The sequence below is a fragment of the Cherax quadricarinatus genome, chromosome 84 (assembly GCF_038502225.1).
Source record: "Cherax quadricarinatus isolate ZL_2023a chromosome 84, ASM3850222v1, whole genome shotgun sequence".
NCBI lineage: Eukaryota > Metazoa > Arthropoda > Malacostraca > Decapoda > Parastacidae > Cherax > Cherax quadricarinatus.
In genome coordinates this window covers 7,433,594-7,452,197 of record NC_091375.1, presented here as the reverse complement: position 1 = coordinate 7,452,197, position 18,604 = coordinate 7,433,594, and the positions used below count along the sequence as shown (strand labels likewise).

General features: G+C 43.9%; 1 protein-coding gene and 1 long non-coding RNA gene across 2 annotated transcripts in view; both read right to left on the bottom strand.

The window, feature by feature from the left end:
• Positions 1–6,453, bottom strand: part of LOC128704445 (regulator of G-protein signaling 9-binding protein) — a 73,819-nt gene extending 67,366 nt beyond the window's left edge. The window contains exon 1 of the mRNA XM_070102983.1: positions 6,225–6,453. The gene's annotated coding sequence lies outside the window, so the exon portion shown is untranslated. The remainder of the gene's footprint in view (positions 1–6,224) is intronic.
• Positions 6,454–11,449: 4,996 nt separating this feature from the next.
• Positions 11,450–16,227, bottom strand: LOC138855173 (uncharacterized). The gene is made up of 4 exons (XR_011394358.1): positions 16,149–16,227; positions 15,474–15,639; positions 11,750–12,236; positions 11,450–11,624 (listed from the first exon to the last, which is right to left on the bottom strand). It is a non-coding gene; the product is annotated as an uncharacterized lncRNA (long non-coding RNA).
• Between the last annotated feature and the right edge of the window lie 2,377 nt (positions 16,228–18,604).

Sequence of the window (18,604 nt, the reverse complement as noted above, 5' to 3'; positions counted from 1 at the left end):
TGGTAACCTCCAGTAAGGTCACACCAGTCCACCATCCCTCAGGTTAGCCTCCTGGTAACCCCCAGTAAGGTCACACCAGTCCATCCCTCAGGTTAGCCTCCTGGTAACCCCCAGTAAGGTCACACCAGTCCCTCAGGTTAGCCTCCTGGTAACCCCCAGTAAGGTCACACCAGTCCACCATCCCTCAGGTTAGCCTCCTGGTAACCCCCAGTAAGGTCACACCAGTCCACCATCCCTCAGGTTAGCCTCCTGGTAACCCCCAGTAAGGTCACACCAGTCCACCATCCCTCAGGTCTCCCTCCTGGTAACCCCCAGTAAGGTCACACCAGTCCATCCCTCAGGTTAGCCTCCTGGTAACCCCCAGTAAGGTCACACCAGTCCATCCCTCAGGTTAGCCTCCTGGTAACCCCCAGTAAGGTCACACCAGTCCACCATCCCTCAGGTCTCCCTCCTGGTAACCCCCAGTAAGGTCACACCAGTCCATCCCTCAGGTTAGCCTCCTGGTAACCCCCAGTAAGGTCACACCAGTCCATCCCTCAGGTTAGCCTCCTGGTAACCCCCAGTAAGGTCACACCAGTCCACCATCCCTCAGGTCTCCCTCCTGGTAACCCCCAGTAAGGTCACACCAGTCCATCCCTCAGGTTAGCCTCCTGGTAACCCCCAGTAAGGTCACACCAGTCCACCATCCCTCAGGTTAGCCTCCTGGTAACCCCCAGTAAGGTCACACCAGTCCACCATCCCTCAGGTTAGCCTCCTGGTAACCCCCAGTAAGGTCACACCAGTCCACCATCCCTCAGGTTAGCCTCCTGGTAACCCCCAGTAAGGTCACACCAGTCCACCATCCCTCAGGTTAGCCTCCTGGTAACCCCCAGTAAGGTCACAATAGTCCACCATTAAAGACAATTTATCACCACGAGTAACTTCATCATTAGTACTGATAAAAAGACTCGAAGAGAAAAGTTACTATAATAATATCTTTATTTCTACACGTACAAGGTATACAGACCATAGCTGACATCAATGATATAATACAATATAGAACGACGCTTGTTATGCTGAGCATTTCCCGCAAATTAGGTCAGTTTTGTCCCAGGATGCGACCCACACCAGTCCACTAACACCCAGGTACCCATTTTATACTGATGGGTGAACATGGACAGCAAGTGTCTTCTGGAAACACGTCCTAATGTTTTGCAGCCGTACCGGGGATTTGAACTCCGGACCTCAGGGTGTGAGTGAGTGCGCTAGCGATCCAGCTACGGGACACTAATGAATATCCTAAACTGTACACTAGTGTGTTGTTGCCCGCAATGTGTTCCTCTAAATATAATACTATCTTTATGTCGACAAGTACATGTACAAGGTGTCAATACTACTATATACAAAGCCGCTTGTTATGCAAAGTATTTCGGGTCAATTAGGTTAATTTTGTCTCAGGATGCGACCCACACCTCTCAACTAACACCCAGGTACCTGTTTTACTGTGTGAATATGGACAGCAGGTGTCTTAAGAAAACACGTCTTAATATTTACCAGCCGTACCGGGGATCGACCTCCGGACCTCAGTGTACCATGCACAATCATTACTGAATCACTTAACTCCACATAGTTTGCAGCACGAAAATCAGGGGTCTTAACTTTATCTCTGAACTTAAACTGAGTCGTAATAAACGACTGTAAATGAATAAACAGTTGTTAGAGTGTTTGGGGAGTGACCTGATACTCTTGGAACAACGGTTCGAATACCCCATTCATCTTTTTTTATTGTACTTACTAAGGTAACGCCATCCGACATTGTGATCCTTTCCTACAAACTCTTCATTAACCTAAAGACTGTTTATCGAAGTTTCCTGTTTGCTAGAAGAAAGTCAAGAGGATTATTTCCAGCTAGCTTTATCGCCAGAAAGTTTCTAAGACGCTAGACTCCCAAAAATCTCCCATTCATACTACACTGTCGTACCTAGATGCCTTAGCAACTTACTCCCATAGAAGTTTACCATAGTCACTACCCAGGTATGGGAGGTCACTCTGGAAAACCCTCTCACCCCCCACTGAGAGGACGACCCCCTCACCCTCTCAGAGTACAACCCTCTTACCCTGAGAGTACGACTTTCTCACCCTCCCTTTATCTCACGGAGTGAGAACCAGATGACCAGGTACTTGTACTGAACATGTACATACTACATGTACTCCTCCTGAGCCTCTACACTCACTGAACATGTACACTTAGTGTACACTGTGTAGACACTGTATACCGTGTGTAACACTGTATATCGTGTACAATCACTGTGTACTGCGTTCACTCAGTACACTCACTGTATTCATTGTATACAGTGTACACACAATAGTGTGCACATATAGTCCATACAGTCTAGAGTCCACAGTGTACACAGTACAGTGTACTCACAGTAGTGTCCACAGTACAGTGTACAGCACCCACAGTGTACACAATACACAGTACAGTGTCCACAGTTCAGTGTACAATACCCACACATTGTACACAGTACAGTATAGTGTCCACAGTAGTGTACAGTACCCATAGTGTCCAGTGTACACATAGTACAGTGTAGTGTACATTGTACATACATTACCCAGTGTACATACAGTGCAGTGTACACATAGTACATACAGTACCCACACTGGTATAAACCGTGGTAAATACCGACAAGTTGGTTTAGAAAGACACGTAAGCAAACACTATAACATATTTATTAGAAAACGTTTCGGTCCTGGGACCTTGATCACTAAGTGATCAAGGTCCCAGGACCGAAACGTTTTCTAATAAATATGTTATAGTGTTTGCTTACGTGTCTTTCTAAACCAGTACCCACACTGTACATACAGTACCCAGTGTAGTGTACACAGAGTACTTACAGTACACATACTAACACACAACAATGGTTGTCAACAAATTACTTACTTGTTACATCACTGGTAATAAGTGCCCTTGATCTTTGACTCTTGCATCACCCATACAGGTCTAGCGCATTTTTTCTAAATAATAATGATACAACACTTGAATCTTATTCCTTCATAAATCCTATATTTGATGTATCATTAATGATAAATTATTAATTTATTATTAATATTGCTGTATTCATAGACAAGTGCTCAACATGTGATATTCAACGCCTGGGGACGAGAGATAATCAGGTTTGATCCAAGGAAGAGGAGGGTAGCCCCAGTTTTTTGAATCAAGAGTCTGTAGATTGCCTGTAAGCATAAGCATAATCATGGGGGAGCGCTAAACCCGTAGGATTATACAGCGCATGTGGGTGGGATGGAAAGTATTCAGACTCAATTCAGGGAACCGGAGCACAGATCCAATTCCCTGGATCAAGAGCCCCTCACCAGCGCCAAGGAACCTCCCTTGAGGGGAGATTGCCTGTAGACAGTTCTAGGGCTCAGTGTCCCCGCGGCCCAGTCCTAGAACACACCTCCAGGTTGCTGACTTGATTGACCAGGCTGTTAGTGCCTGCTGACCTGACTGACCAGGCTGTCAGTGCCTGCTGCAAGTACATCACGGTAAACACTACTGTCCTATTGATCAGGAAGCGACAAGATTAACAAAGTTTGCTGTTGAAGACAGCCTGGGAAACGGATCCGTTAATTCTCACTATGTGGGAAGGGAGGCTGTTGAAAAGTCTTGGTCCCTTGATACTAATCTCACTGTACTCATCGCGCCCCCTGCATTTATTTTGAGGTATTTTGTACTATCTGCCAAGCCTCTTTATTTTCATGTGAAGTGATTTCAGCATTCAGGTTTGGGTAGTCTTCAGAATTTTCCAGGTATAGATTATGATGCATCTTTCTCGCCTGATTAAATTATGATTAAATTACGAGAGGAGTGCATTTCGTCTGCCTTGAAGGAGTCCGTCAGTATTATTATAATCAAGGGGGAAGCGCTAAACCCGTAGGATTTAGCTCCGTCAGTATGTAGCAATATACCAGACTACACAACACTGACTTGGTATATCTCACTCAAATTCCGCTTTATTGAATTTATCAAGTTTTGTACGCTTTTCCAGTTTGAATTTCATATCTTTTCCACAGCGTATTAACTGAAATCTGTCCTCATTGAACATTACATTATCAGTGGCTCACTGGAAGACTTGGCAAATTACTTCAGCTTGAAGGCTCCTTGCTGCCGTCAGTGTACACTGTACAGGAAGTGTTGAACTCTCTGGTGTTTACCACCCAAATTTCAATACGAAGTGTACTGCCATGTTTACTTAATAATAAAATATCTTTATTTACTACAAGTACATGTACAAGGTATACAGGCCATAGCTGACGTTAATGACATACTGAGCATTTCGGGCAAATTAGGTCAGTTTTGTCGCAGGATGCGACCCACACCAGTTGATTAACTCCCAGGTACCCATTTTACTGATGGGTGAACACAGACAACCAGTGTAAGGAAACACGTCCGATGTTTCTACCCTTTCGCCGGGAATCGAACCCAGACCCTCACCGTGTGAAACGAGAGCTTTTGCCTCCAGGCCAAGGGGTACCGTACTTGAGCCACAATGTGTCCAGGGACTAGGCACCCATGTAATGATAGGTGAAGTTAGTGTATAAACACTACTGCTGTGTGTATATGTACTGGTACTGTGTTTATGTACTGGTGCATAAACACCAGTCCTTCGAGGGATTAATACCAAATTTGCACACGAAAATCACTCCCTCTTCAGGTATACTCCTACGAAAGCAAACGACTCGGCAGGCGGTGCAACATCCCCCCAATGAAAAGCAGGGGCGCCAGGAGTACGCTAAGAGACAACACAATAAGTGTCAGGGGCCCCAAGACTGTTCAACTGCCTCCCAGCATACATAACGGGGGATACCAATAGACACCTGGATATCTTCAAGAAGGCGCTGGACAGGCACCTAAAATCAGTACCTGACCAGCCGGACTTAGTTTGTACGTCAGTTTGCGTGCGGCCAGCAGTAACATCCTGGTTGATCAGGCCCTGATCCACCGCGAGGCCTGGTCACAGACCGGGCCGAGGGGGCACTGGCCCCCGAAACTCTCTCCAGGTATACTTGAGGTATGTACTGGTACTGTGTTTATGTGCTGGTACTGTGTATAGGGACTACTGCTTTCTGTGTATCCACTGCTGGTGTGTGCACTAATGTGAAGGATCTAGTGGTGATAATGTCAGAGAATCTCACTTTCAAAGACCACAACAATGTATCTACCACATCTGCTAGGAAAATGATAGGATGGATAATGAGAACCTAAAAAATTAGGAACGCCAAGCCCACGATGACTTCAAATCGCTTGTTCTCTCTAGACTGGAATATAGCTGTACACTAATGGTGCCTTTCAAGGCAGGTGAAAGTGCTGACCTGGAGAATGTAGAGAGAACCTTCACGGCACACGTACGATAAAACATCTAAATTACTGGGAATGGTTGAAGTTCATTAACTTGTATTCCCTGGAACGCAGGCGAGAAAGATACGTGATACACACCTGGAAATTTCCAGAGGGATTAGTACCAAATTTGCACACGAAAATCACTCCCTACTAAAGTAAAAGACTCGGTAGACAGTTCAACATCCTCCCTAATGAAAAGCAGGGGCGCCACGAGCCCGCTAAGAGAACACAATAAATGTCAGGGACCCAAGACTATTCAGCTGCATCCTAGCACACACAAGGGGGGTTACCAACAGACCTATGTCTGTCTGTCTTCAAGAAGGCGCTGGACAGGCCTAAAGTCAGTGCCTGACCAGCCGGACTATGGTTCGTACGTCAGTTTGTGCGCGGTCAGCAGTAACAGCCTGGTTGATCAGGCCCTGATCTAGCACGAGGCCTGGTCACAGACAGGGCCGCGGGGGCGTTGACCCCGAAACCCTCTCCAGGTATACACTGTGTCAGTATACACTGCTGGTGTCAGTATACACTACTACTGTCAGTATACGCTGTATCAATATACACTGCAAGAATCAGTATACTCAATATACACTGCTAGTGACAGTATACACTGCTAGTGACAGTATACACTGCTAATTTCAGTATACACTGCTAGTGTCAGTACAGACAGCAGGAAGTACACTATGTTAAGTATTCATATACACTGCTGAAGGAATAGTTATGTACCTACTCGAGTGCAGTGACCTGAGTTACTGGGTGAGGCAGTGATAAAGGATAAAACAGTGAGTGCAGTGTAAAGTGAAGCGAAGCAATGGAAGGCGAGAGAGAGAGAGAAGCTGTTTCTTACCTTCTATCAACATGGAAGTCATCCTGGCCGGCTCCCAACACTCTTCCTCTCCTGTTATCTCCCGTTAAACCCACCCTGGATAGCTGCGAGAGGGTAGGTATAGAGGGCGGGTGTGTCACTAACGGGTTAAGGGTGTAGGAGGTGTGTTAAGGGGTGCAGAGGGCTGGTGTAGCCCTAAATAGGTCGGGGACCTAGGGCTGATGGCCGCCATCACACAACACAGGGATCAACAAGTGCCTCACTAGTCTGCCAGACGCACGACCTCTCCCCCCACCACACCATATATACTCACACCATATATACTCACACCACATATACACTCACACCATATATACATCCACATCTTATATAAACCCACACCTCCATTAACCTCACTCTATATATACTCAAACTATCACCTTAATCAATATATTTTAGAAATTAAAACAGCCATTGTCTCTTGCTAGCACAGCTAACCTGGTATTAATGACGCCTAGTGTCATCAACAGGCTTTAAAACTAATTAAGCACCCCACCATCATCAAAATTAATCCTGCCTTACTCTCCCGGGGGTGTATGTACGGAAAATAAGGCTCAAGGCAAGCACTGATATTGCGCCCCCTGTCCCAACATCTGACACCCGTCTTTTAGATAACTTTACCATAAAATAAGCTTAAAACTACATTAAGTTCATTATTCTTTTAATTAACAAATTATGGCACTTCATGAAAATTGCAACTGTGCCTTCCTTGCTTTCACTGATGCAAATTGGTCTATGATGTGCTCAAATTCACTTTTTTTTTCACTTTTTCTTTCTACACTCAGCAAAGCAAGATCAAAGTCTGCCTTGACTCATGGAGACTGAAATACAAAGTTATGTTTTAACTTTCTGAATAATCTCTCAAAGCAAGCGATGTAAACTGCGATGGTTAGTTATTATCTGTATATCAGTGTGAAGACTGGGGAAGACACTGTCATCTCCTTACTGAACGATAAATATGAGAAGTTCTTCAGGTCTTGATATTTTTATGTTGGCCCGTAATGATGGCAACATTTTGCAATCCAAAATTTCCTCATATAGCTGCTGTCCATCAATATCACAGCTGTACAATTCGCCCAAATTTTCGCATTTCTTTAGGTCATTACTGTCGGCACAGTAACAGTTATTCATATCAATAATAATGATTATAATCATGGGGAGCGCTAAACCCGTAGGATTATACAGCGCCTGTGGGAGGGGGATGGAAGGTATTCAGACTCAATTCAGGGAACCGGAGAACAAATCCAATTCCCTAGATCAAGAGCCCTTCACCATCGTCAAGGAACCTCCCTTGAGGGGCCCCTCACATCAAGAAGGACCCCAAACTTGGCGTCAGTCTCGTGCAAACGAGAGAACCTTTCATTAATTTCTCTGTGATGGTCGAGTGTTCGTTTTATGACTTACAATTTCTTCCTTGGTTGTTAACCCAGCGTCTCTCCACTTCCCAACAGCCATCCATTCGTTTATTTCGTCTTTCAAATTCAGTATTCCATTATACCGGGAGAGGGCTTCGGGGGTCAACGCCCCCGCGGCCCTGTCTGACCAGGCCTCATGGTGGATTAGGGCCTGATCAACCAGGCTGTTACTGTTGGCGGCACGTAAACCGACGTACGAACCACAGCCCGGCTGATCAGGTACTGACTTCAGGTGCACATCAAGTGAGTTCTTGAAGACACCCAGGGATCTGTTGGTAATCTCCCTTATGTATGATGGGAGGCTGTTGAACAGTATTGGGCCCCTGACACTTATTGTTTTTCATTGGGGGAATGTTGCATCGCTTGCCTAGTCTCTTGCTTTCATAGGGGGTGATTTTCGTGTGCAAATTTGGTTCTAATCCCTCTAGGATTTTCCATCTTTGCATCTCTCCCGCCTGCATTCCAGGGAGTACAGGTTGAGGAACTTCAACCGTTCCCATTAACTTAGGTGTTTCATCGCAGTTGTGTGTGCCGTGAAGAATCTCTGTACATTTTCTAGGTCAGCAATTTCACCTGCCTTGAAAGGGGCTGTTAGTGTGCAATAATATTCCAGCCTAGATAGAACAGGCGACCTGAAGAGTGTCATCATGGGCTTGGCATCCCTGGTTTTAAAGGTTCTCATTATTCATCCTGTCATTTTTTCTAGCAGATGTGACTGATACACTGTTGTGGTCTTTGAAAGTGAGATCCTCTGCCAATATCACTCCCAGGTCCTTTACATTAGCTTTTCGCTCTATTGTGTGGTTGGAATTTGTTTTGCACTCCGATATAGTTTTAATTTTTTCACATTTTCCATATCGGAGTAATTGAAATTTCTCATCATTGAACTTCATAATGTTTTCTGCGGTCCATTTAAAGTTTTTGGGTGATGTCCCCTTGAAGTCTTTCAGTGTCTTCAATGGAGGACACTGTCATGTAAATTTGGGGGCGAGTACTGTGCCTTACCTGGAGTATATCGGGAGAGGGTTTCGGGGGCCAACGCCTCCGCGGCCCGGTCTGAGACCAGGCCTCGTGGTGCATCAGGGTCTGATCAGTCAGGCTGTTACTGCTGGCAGCCCACAAACTGACGTACGAACCACAGGCCAGCTGGTCAGGTACTGACCAGCGCCTTCTTGAAGACAGCCAAGGGTCTATTGGTAATCACTTTTATGTTTGGTGGGAGGCAGTTGAACAGTCATGGACCCCTGACACTTACTGTGTGTTCTCAGTGTATTCGTGGCGCCTTAACTTTTTATTGGGGAAATGTTACATCTGCCAAATCTTTCAGATTGAGTGATTTTCGTGTGCAAGTTTGGTACTAATCTTTCTAGGATTGTGGAAAATTGCATTTATCTGAATGTAACTCATTATGTACATAAGAGTAAATGATAAAGAAGATTATTATTTATCAAAGTTACATTGACAAGTAGGAATTTGGGACACCTAGGTCGCAAAAAATGTCCCCCTTCGATACCTACCACTGTCATCTCCACAAGTTGCTCTGGACCTATTAATTACAAATGAAATATGTATCAACAAGAATTCTGGTAAATAAAATTTGGTGGACTGTATATTAAATTTAATAAAGAATTATATATATACACATTTACATAACAGAAGGAGAATATCTTAAAATCACTCACCAATTTGACTGGAGATCAAGGTGTATCATACTCAGAAAACCTCACTGTCTATACATGAAAATAACACTGGCCAGAGTTACAACATAACAAACTTATCTGAGGTTCCTGGAGTTGTCTTGTCCAGTTGCCTGATATTTAAAGTTATGCAGGAATGCACATCCAACAATTTCGGCTCCTATTTGAGAGGTGTTAGCCTAATTTTACCTCTAGAGCACGAAAAATTCTTCCCATTATTCACTAACGTTTTTGTTGACTTGTTCAAACATGGCGAGTCTCTTCTGCGCAGGCGCAGCTTCCCATTTTTTATAACAGTTTTTATTAAATACAGTATGGCCACCTATTTACATATAACTACTGTATTTCTGGAATATATACAGTATTTTCCACAAGGATTTTCCAAATTTATATTATCATGTATCTCTCGTCTGAGTTCCAGAGAATACAAATCAAGGGACTTCAACCGTTCCTTATAATTTAGGTGCTTTATCATATTTGTGTGTGCCATGAAAGTTCTTTTTGTACACTCTCCAGGTCAGCAATTTCACTTGCCTTGAAGGAGACAGTATATAGCAGTATTCCAGCCTAGAGATAAACTATTTGAAGAGAATCATCATGGGCTTGGCATCCCTAGTTTTGAAGGTTCTCATTATCGTGTGAATTAGAAATGGGGTGAGAACCAGGCACTGAGGCCGGAAAGGAAAACTGTTGGGGAATTGTAAGCACCGGAGGATTGTGAAGAGACTTGGGCTTGAGACAGGTTTAACTTCGCAGGCATGCGAGGCCTTGTAGACTGAGAAACTAGCGAGCAAGGAGTAGAGGTGGGAAATGGTAGGGAGGTGGGGGTTTCAGAAGGTAAAACCACAAATGAATTAGAGATGGGGGTGACCCCGGAAGACACTTCACTGGAGGAGCTGGTAGTGGGGGACACTGCCAAGGTTGGAGGCCTCTTAGCTGCCCGCGAATAAGGGATACGAAGATGATTCCCTGAAGGCGGAGCTGAGAGACAGCCATAGCGTAAGGCCTTCACTTTCTCGTTCATTGCGATAGACTTGACAACGGCGGGAAAAAGAAGGACGAGATTCATTGCAATTGACAAGATGGGGGAAGACTGCAAGATGTATCGGCATGATCTGCGGTACCACAGACCAGCAGTATTTAGCGGGGTGTCCAAAGCACCAGCATTTTCGACATTGTTGGGGAGTAGGGACTACTATACGGACATTTAGGCGATGACCCACGATATAAACGGAGGATGGGAGTTCATGGCAGTCGAAGGTTAATCCGTGTCTGCCCAAGTAGGTATAACCCGGGAAGTACAATCCGATCAGGGGTCAAATTTCACCGGTACCACTACCAGATATTTCTTCTGAGGACCCACCAGCATTCCCAAGTACATCTGCAGAAAATAAACAGAATATACCAAATCAAGATAGTAAAGGTGATGAATCACCACAACCACATCCTACAGATATTTGTGTAGACATGGACCGTGAAGTCCCACCATGTGATTCAGACACAGCCATGTGGTTTCCTGCCAGTGAAAAGCATGTGTCCTTTTGGTCAACTGCCACCATATAGATACTGAAAGTGTGACACCGAAGATATAAATAAATACACATCAGTAATTGTTATAGAGTGTAGATGGAATATATTATAAACTGAAAATTATATTCTTAAAGTCGATAAAATCAGACGTCTTCTTCGAAACCTAATGTTTTTTTTTGTTTGGAAAACTGCTGTTTATCATTCATTTAAGTTCATTTCTTATTTGAAATTCAATTAATTTCCATGTTGAGGGCCCCCCAAACCTAGTGTCCCGGGCCCCTCAAGGTCTAAATCCGGCCCTGATCAAAACTAAATACTAAACCCACAAGAGATGTCAAATACTTAAGCCCAACATCAAGGTGACGAGTCCATGGATATATTCGTAATTCTAATGAACAATGTGGCAAACGAGTGTCTTTTGGGCTAGTGTCCAGGGCGTTTCAAGTATCAAGGTTCAAGCCATGTTAACACACAGTAACAAGACTGTTAGTACCTTAATAATTACCAAGTGACAACCCTCCCTCCCCCCTACCCATTACCCTTCCACTAGTAACAACTAACTACTCACCCCCCAACCCCAGACCCTTCCCCTAACGACCTTCCCTATCTCCACAACCACTGACGTCATCATCCCTCCTCCAGGTCAGTGGCGCCATTTAGCCATGGAGGTCAAGAATAGTGGCGCCACTAGTCACTCTTCTGCCATCCACCACACCATCAACACCTCCAGTTCCATCAACCTGTGGTAATTCAAAAAACTTGGATTACTCCAATTTCATGGTAATTTTTGACAGATCAGCTTCGAAAATATTTTAGCTAAATACAGCATTCTAAATACATAGTAAAACTTCAAAGTATGGCTTACTGCAGTGCAGTTCATGTATAATCTAGTAATGTCCACACTTTTATCTTTGCAGACATTGTTTTGGCATATTGCTGCTGGTGATGACATTTCTGAAGACTTGCAGCTGCCCACAACGCGGCCTTCACCACACAGCAGCTGCCCACAACGCGGCCTTCACCACACAGCAGCTGCCCACAACGCGGCCTTCACCACACAGCAGCTGCCCACAACGCGGCCTTCACCACACAGCAGCTGCCCACAACGCGGCCTTCACCACACAGCAGCTGCCCACAACGCGGCCTTCACCACACAGCAGCTGCCCACAACGCGGCCTTCACCACACAGCAGCTGCCCACAACGCGGCCTTCACCACACAGCAGCTGCCCACAACGCGGCCTTCACCACACAGCAGCTGCCCACAACGCGGCCTTCACCACACAGCAGCTGCCCACAACGCGGCCTTCACCACACAGCAGCTGCCCACAACGCGGCCTTCACCACACAGCAGCTGCCCACAACATTGGGAATATTTTCACCCTACAATGAACTTCAGATCTTTAATTAAAATGTAATAAATATTTTTTCTTTATCATAGCAAACAAATGTTCAAGGAACACAAAAATACAAAAAAGGAAATAAAGTTGAGACAAGCCTCAACTGCTGTATTTGTCAGCAGGACAACATTCATACACTTCGAGAGCTCTAAGCTCGGGGGAAAAAAAAAATATATACTTACCCCAATCCTACTAACAATATTAATAAAGAGGCGGATAGCCTCAATACTGCTATTAATAGTAGTTTGAGGTAGGATACATTTTTAAATTTCATGACCTTGGGTTTGTATTGTCAGGAAGCTATGCAAAGTGTTGCGACACTGGACAGTCGTGTACAACACTGTCTTCACTGCAAACACGTCCTCGTGCACATCTAACACAAGCTATGATTACCTCTTGACAAAACAGAACACTGGCGACAAGAGGATTCTGCGGTAGTTAAACAAGTTGGAGGGTAAACCCCGTAACATACATCACAACCTAGCCAAACCTACTCCAAACATCCCTTTTATAAATATAGGCATCTAACTGGGAAAAAAAAACTATCTTGATATCAAGTCACCTTGCACTAATCTCCTTTGAATCAAACCTAACTGACTTTCATCGACCTGTCCCCCGATAGTTTACCGCTCTTTCCCCTCCCCTTCAAGCATTGTACATACGTGCACTTCGGGTCAAAAAATTTCCCATAACCAGATATATCTATTATCCATAGGAGTTATACACATCTTGGGGAATGTTAAGCAATCAGATCTGATCCAAGGAAGGGAAAGGTACCTCATAACACACTAGGCCAACCACCAACACTATGGGGGATCTAACCATTTGAAGCTCTGCCGTATACCAGTTTCCTAACACACACTACTATGCTAGCTTGAATTCATAACCTACCTTACCTGTCAGTTATGGCTGGCATCCTAGACACAACCTGAGGACCAATACAATCAAGCCCCCACACACTACCTCTATTTTTACGGGTTTCTAACCCAGCTGGGTTAATAATCCTATTCTCACTAATACCAAGCTAAATCAACCCCTTAACTGTACTCATCAGAATCTGATATTAGTGAATCCTTTCTGCCGACTAACACTTCACTTCAGATCACAGAGGTTTTCATTATTTTCACCATTAACGTCTGCTGCCAGAAGTGTTAGACTTCACTACTTACAAACTATCAAACCAACTGCAATTCTGAACGCTAATACATTCCTATGAATATAAACCTGAACGCCGCTTAAATTTTCCAAAATAATTAAATTGTGTAAACTCAATGAATCAATATTTAACTTTGCACAGTTTGGCCAAAGGCATAAAAAACGTAGAACACCCACCACAACCACTACCCAAAGCCCGGAACCCACCAACATCCCCACGGAAACCACGTGCAATAACAGATTGCAGACAGCTACTGAAGGTCGTTGGTGGGTTCCAAGGCCCACAGTTCTACGTAATCTATGCCTTCAGGGGAGATTACTCTCCCCTGCTATATGCATTCATAATGCATATAGCAGATTCTCCAGTTTTATACCTTACCTATCATACTTAACACCACCTAATCCTGTAAGTTATTTTGATAGAAACTAAATAATTGTAGACCTACAAAGTGTTATATTTATACACCACACCTATGCAGCATACTCCAGGTATAGGCCTTACTAATTTGCAGAGCAGTGGCGGCACACGGGGGGAGGAAGGGAGGTAAAGGTAAGATCAAGGGGTTCTAAGTGAGATCAAGGGGGGTCTAGGTAAGTTCAAGGGGGTCTGGGAAAGATCAAGGGGGCCTGGGAAAGATCAAGGGGGTCTAGGTAAGATCAAGGGGGTCTAGGTAAGATCAAGGGGTCTAGGTATGATCAAGGGGTCTAGGTGTGATCATGGGGGTCTAGGTGTGATCATGGGGGTCTAGGTGTGATCATGGGGGTCTAGGTGTGATCAAGGGGGTCTAAGTGTGATCAAGGGGGTCTAGGTGTGATCAAGGGGGTCTAGGTAAGATCAAGGGGGTCTAGGTAAGATCAAGGGGCTCTAGGTGTGATCAAAGGGGTCTAGGTAAGATCAAGGGGTTCTAGATAAGATCAAGGGGGTCTAGGAAACATTAAGGGGTCCACAAAGTCTCTAAATATACACTGTATAACCCAATTTCAAAACAAATGCCCCCCCCCCTTCCTTCCCAAGACTCTCCAATACAGACTGGAGTCATAAGCGCTAAACCCACAAGGCTATACTACTGAAAATATTTTTGGGACTTCAAAGCATAAAATTACTTGGTCAGGCCCTCTACAACACTACTAGAAATAGATATATGTAGTTAATTCCACATTTCTGAGGAATTGTTATTGATTTTTTTCCGGCTATAATATATCCTGCCGAAGGAAAATTCATCCCGTCATGTGAAGCTAAAACTTTGGCTGTGTAGTTTTAAAAATAGGTTAGACAAATGAGTGGTTGAGAGTTGGACCTGCCTAATATGGGCCAACAGGCCTGCATCAGTGCTCCTTGTCTTAACAATGGATATGCCTGATTTAATAGGCTTTCCTTACACCCGGCATCAAGACTTCTACCATTACCTTCACCACACTAAACTATCTCAGTATAATTATCAACCCGGTAGATTAACACACAATCAAGATGACACCTATGAAATTTTTATTTGGGTATTTATACTCCCCCAGGATGCGACCCCTACCAGTAGACCTTCTCACGGCCAGTAGACCTGCTGCAGTGTTCCTCCTTTCTTATGTGAAGTGCCAATGGATATAAGGAACATGCCCACTTGTGCCCCGGATCGAATTTCGCTTCAGTTGACGCCACTACCAACTGAACTATGATATATCACTTACACATTTCATCTCTGCTTCCTACAATCTTGCAGGATGGGTATAGATTACATAATATATTACATTACATTAACTAAAAGTTCCTAAAATCTAATCAGTCTTCAATTCTAAGCTTTACAACCCATTTCTCCAATTTTTATTTCCACCCCATTCAAGGTAACGTTTAGAATACATTCCTCATTATTTCCTGGCCAGAGATTTCATCTCTGGTCTTGAGATAACCTAATACTTCCCACTAAGCTACTTTTGATATCAACTTCTTACAATGTTTCCTATACTCCCCCCACCGTCCTCCCACCTAATATAATTACTATCTGCTTCAGTAACCAAACTTAAGTGAACTTATAACCTGGAAATACCTTACAAGTGGGCCCTGCCCACCTCTAACGACGTCTCCAAGTGCTGCATCTCCATATAACACTAACTTATGGGTCAGATCATTTACTAGTGTGGTTGTCTCCACCCCTCAGACTGGTCAATGTTGCAGCACACACAGCCAGGCACAGCACTCCTCAGTTACCACACCTGAAACAAAACATTCACATTATTACCATGAACATTATACATTTATAAGTAAACATTACCATGTAAAATAAACTAGTAACATTGACCAGCCTGACTGATATACCCATTAATGTAAAGCTATCTTTTTTTTTAATATTTCTTTGACATAAACCTGATGACTAACAATTTGCTTGCATGGAAGTCTATATCTGGATCACAAGGCGCAAATTCCTTGGATCAAGAGACCTCCACTAAGTTATTTTTCAATAACGGAAAAAATAGCCCAGAACTGGATACACAATTATGAGTTATGTAACGCCTAGTGAGAGTTATTGTTTGATCAGAGGAAGGGGAGCAGCTCCAGTTCCTCGCATCAAAACCCCTCCACTAAGGTCAATCACCCCCACCCCCCTCTAAGACATTAGCCCCCAAAGAAAATTAAGACTAATAAAATATTAATAATTAGGGACCAGGAGCTGCAGCCCAACTCTGCTGTTGTACTGACAAATACGTCACCAGATAATACTTACGTTATTTAAGCGTAATAAAAGGATGAGGAACCGGTAAAGCCGGCGGGGCGGCAGGAGGATCAACACGTCTCTCCCGTACGACCACTGAAGTTCAATTGACCTTCAGTGACCTTGAGGTTGGTCACTGTCCTGACCTTCACTATAACACCATCACTGATAACCTGACTAACTCTGACTACCACCACTAGATGGCACTGCTACACCACCACTACCATCACTATTATTATTGTAATCAAAAAGAAGCGCTAAGCCACAAGGGCTATACAGCCTTGGCACTACTACCCCCTCACTATCAGTACTACTCATGGTGGAGCGCTCAACCCGTGGGGGTCATGGACCACCTGAGAGGATAAGTTCACTCCCAGGTGGTTTAGATCACATTCCTTGAATCAAGAGACCCTCACCACCGCCTTCAAGGAACCTCTCAAGGCCACCACTCTCACCACCACTACTATTGTACCACTAGTACTCTACACGAGGGAAGATTATTGTACCACTAGTACTCTACACGAGGGAAGATTATTGTACCACTAGTACTCTACACGAGGGAAGATTATTGTACCACTAGTACTCTACACGAGGGAAGATTATTGTACCACTAGTACTCTACACGAGGGAAGATTATTGTACCACTAGTACTCTACACGAGGGAAGATTATTGTACCACTAGTACTCTACACGAGGGGAGATTATTGTACCACTAGTACTCTACACGAGGGAAGATTATTGTACCACTAGTACTCTACATGAGAGGAGATTATTGGACCACTAGTACTCTATACTAGGGGAGATTATTGTACCACTAGTACTCTACACGAGGAGAGATTATTGTACCACTAGTACTCTACACGAGGGGAGATAATTGTACCACTAGTACTCTACACGAGGGGAGATTATTGTACCACTAGTACTCTACACGAGGGGAGATTATTGTACCACAAGTACTCTACGCGAGGGGAGATTATTGTACCACTAGTACTCTACACGAGGGGAGATTATTGTACCACTAGTACTCTACACGAGGGGAGATTATTGTACCACTAGTACTCTACACGAGGGGAGATAATTGTACCACTAGTACTCTACACGAGGGGAGATTATTGTACCACTAGTACTCTACACGAGGGGAGATTATAGTACCACTAGTACTCTACACGAGGGGAGATTATTGTACCACTAGTACTCTACACGAGGGGAGATTATTGTACCACTAGTACTCTACACGAGGGGAGATTATTGTACCACTAGTACTCTACACGAGGGGAGATTATTGTACCACTAGTACTCTACACGAGGGGAGATTATTGTACCACTAGTACTCTACACGAGGGGAGATTATTGTACCACTAGTACTCTACACGAGGGGAGATTATTGTACCACTAGTACTCTACACGAGGGGAGATTATTGTACCACTAGTACTCTACACGAGGGGAGATTATTGTACCACTAGTACTCTACATGAGAGATTATTGTACCACTAGTACTCTACATGAGAGGAGATTATTGTACCACTAGTACTCTACACGAGGGGAGATTATTGTACCACTAGTACTCTACATGAGAGGAGATTATTGTACCACTAGTACTCTACATGAGAGGAGATTATTGTACCACTAGTACTCTACATGAGAGGAGATTATTGTACCACTAGTACTCTACATGAGAGGAGATTATTGTACCACTAGTACTCTACATGAGAGGAGATTATTGTACCACTAGTACTCTACATGAGAGGAGATTATTGTACCACTAGTACTCTACATGAGAGGAGATTATTGTACCACTAGTACTCTACATGAGAGGAGATTATTGTACAACTAGTACTCTACATGAGAGGAGATTATTGTACCACTAGTACTCTACATGAGAGGAGATTATTGTACCACTAGTACTCTACATGAGAGGAGATTATTGTACCACTAGTACTCTACACGAGGGGAGATTATTGTACCACTAGTACTCTACATGAGAGGAGATTATTGTACCACTAGTACTCTACATGAGAGGAGATTATTGTACCACTAGTACTCTACATGAGAGGAGATTATTGTACCACTAGTACTCTACATGAGAGGAGATTATTGTACCACTAGTACTCTACATGAGAGGAGATTATTGTACCACTAGTACTCTACATGAGAGGAGATTATTGTACCACTAGTACTCTACATGAGAGGAGATTATTGTACCACTAGTACTCTACATGAGAGGAGATTATTGTACCACTAGTACTCTACATGAGAGGAGATTATTGTACCACTAGTACTCTACATGAGAGGAGATTATTGTACCACTAGTACTCTACATGAGAGGAGATTATTGTACCACTAGTACTCTACATGAGAGGAGATTATTGTACCACTAGTACTCTACATGAGAGGAGATTTTTGTACCACTAGTACTCTACATGAGAGGAGATTATTGTACCACTAGTACTCTACATGAGAGGAGATT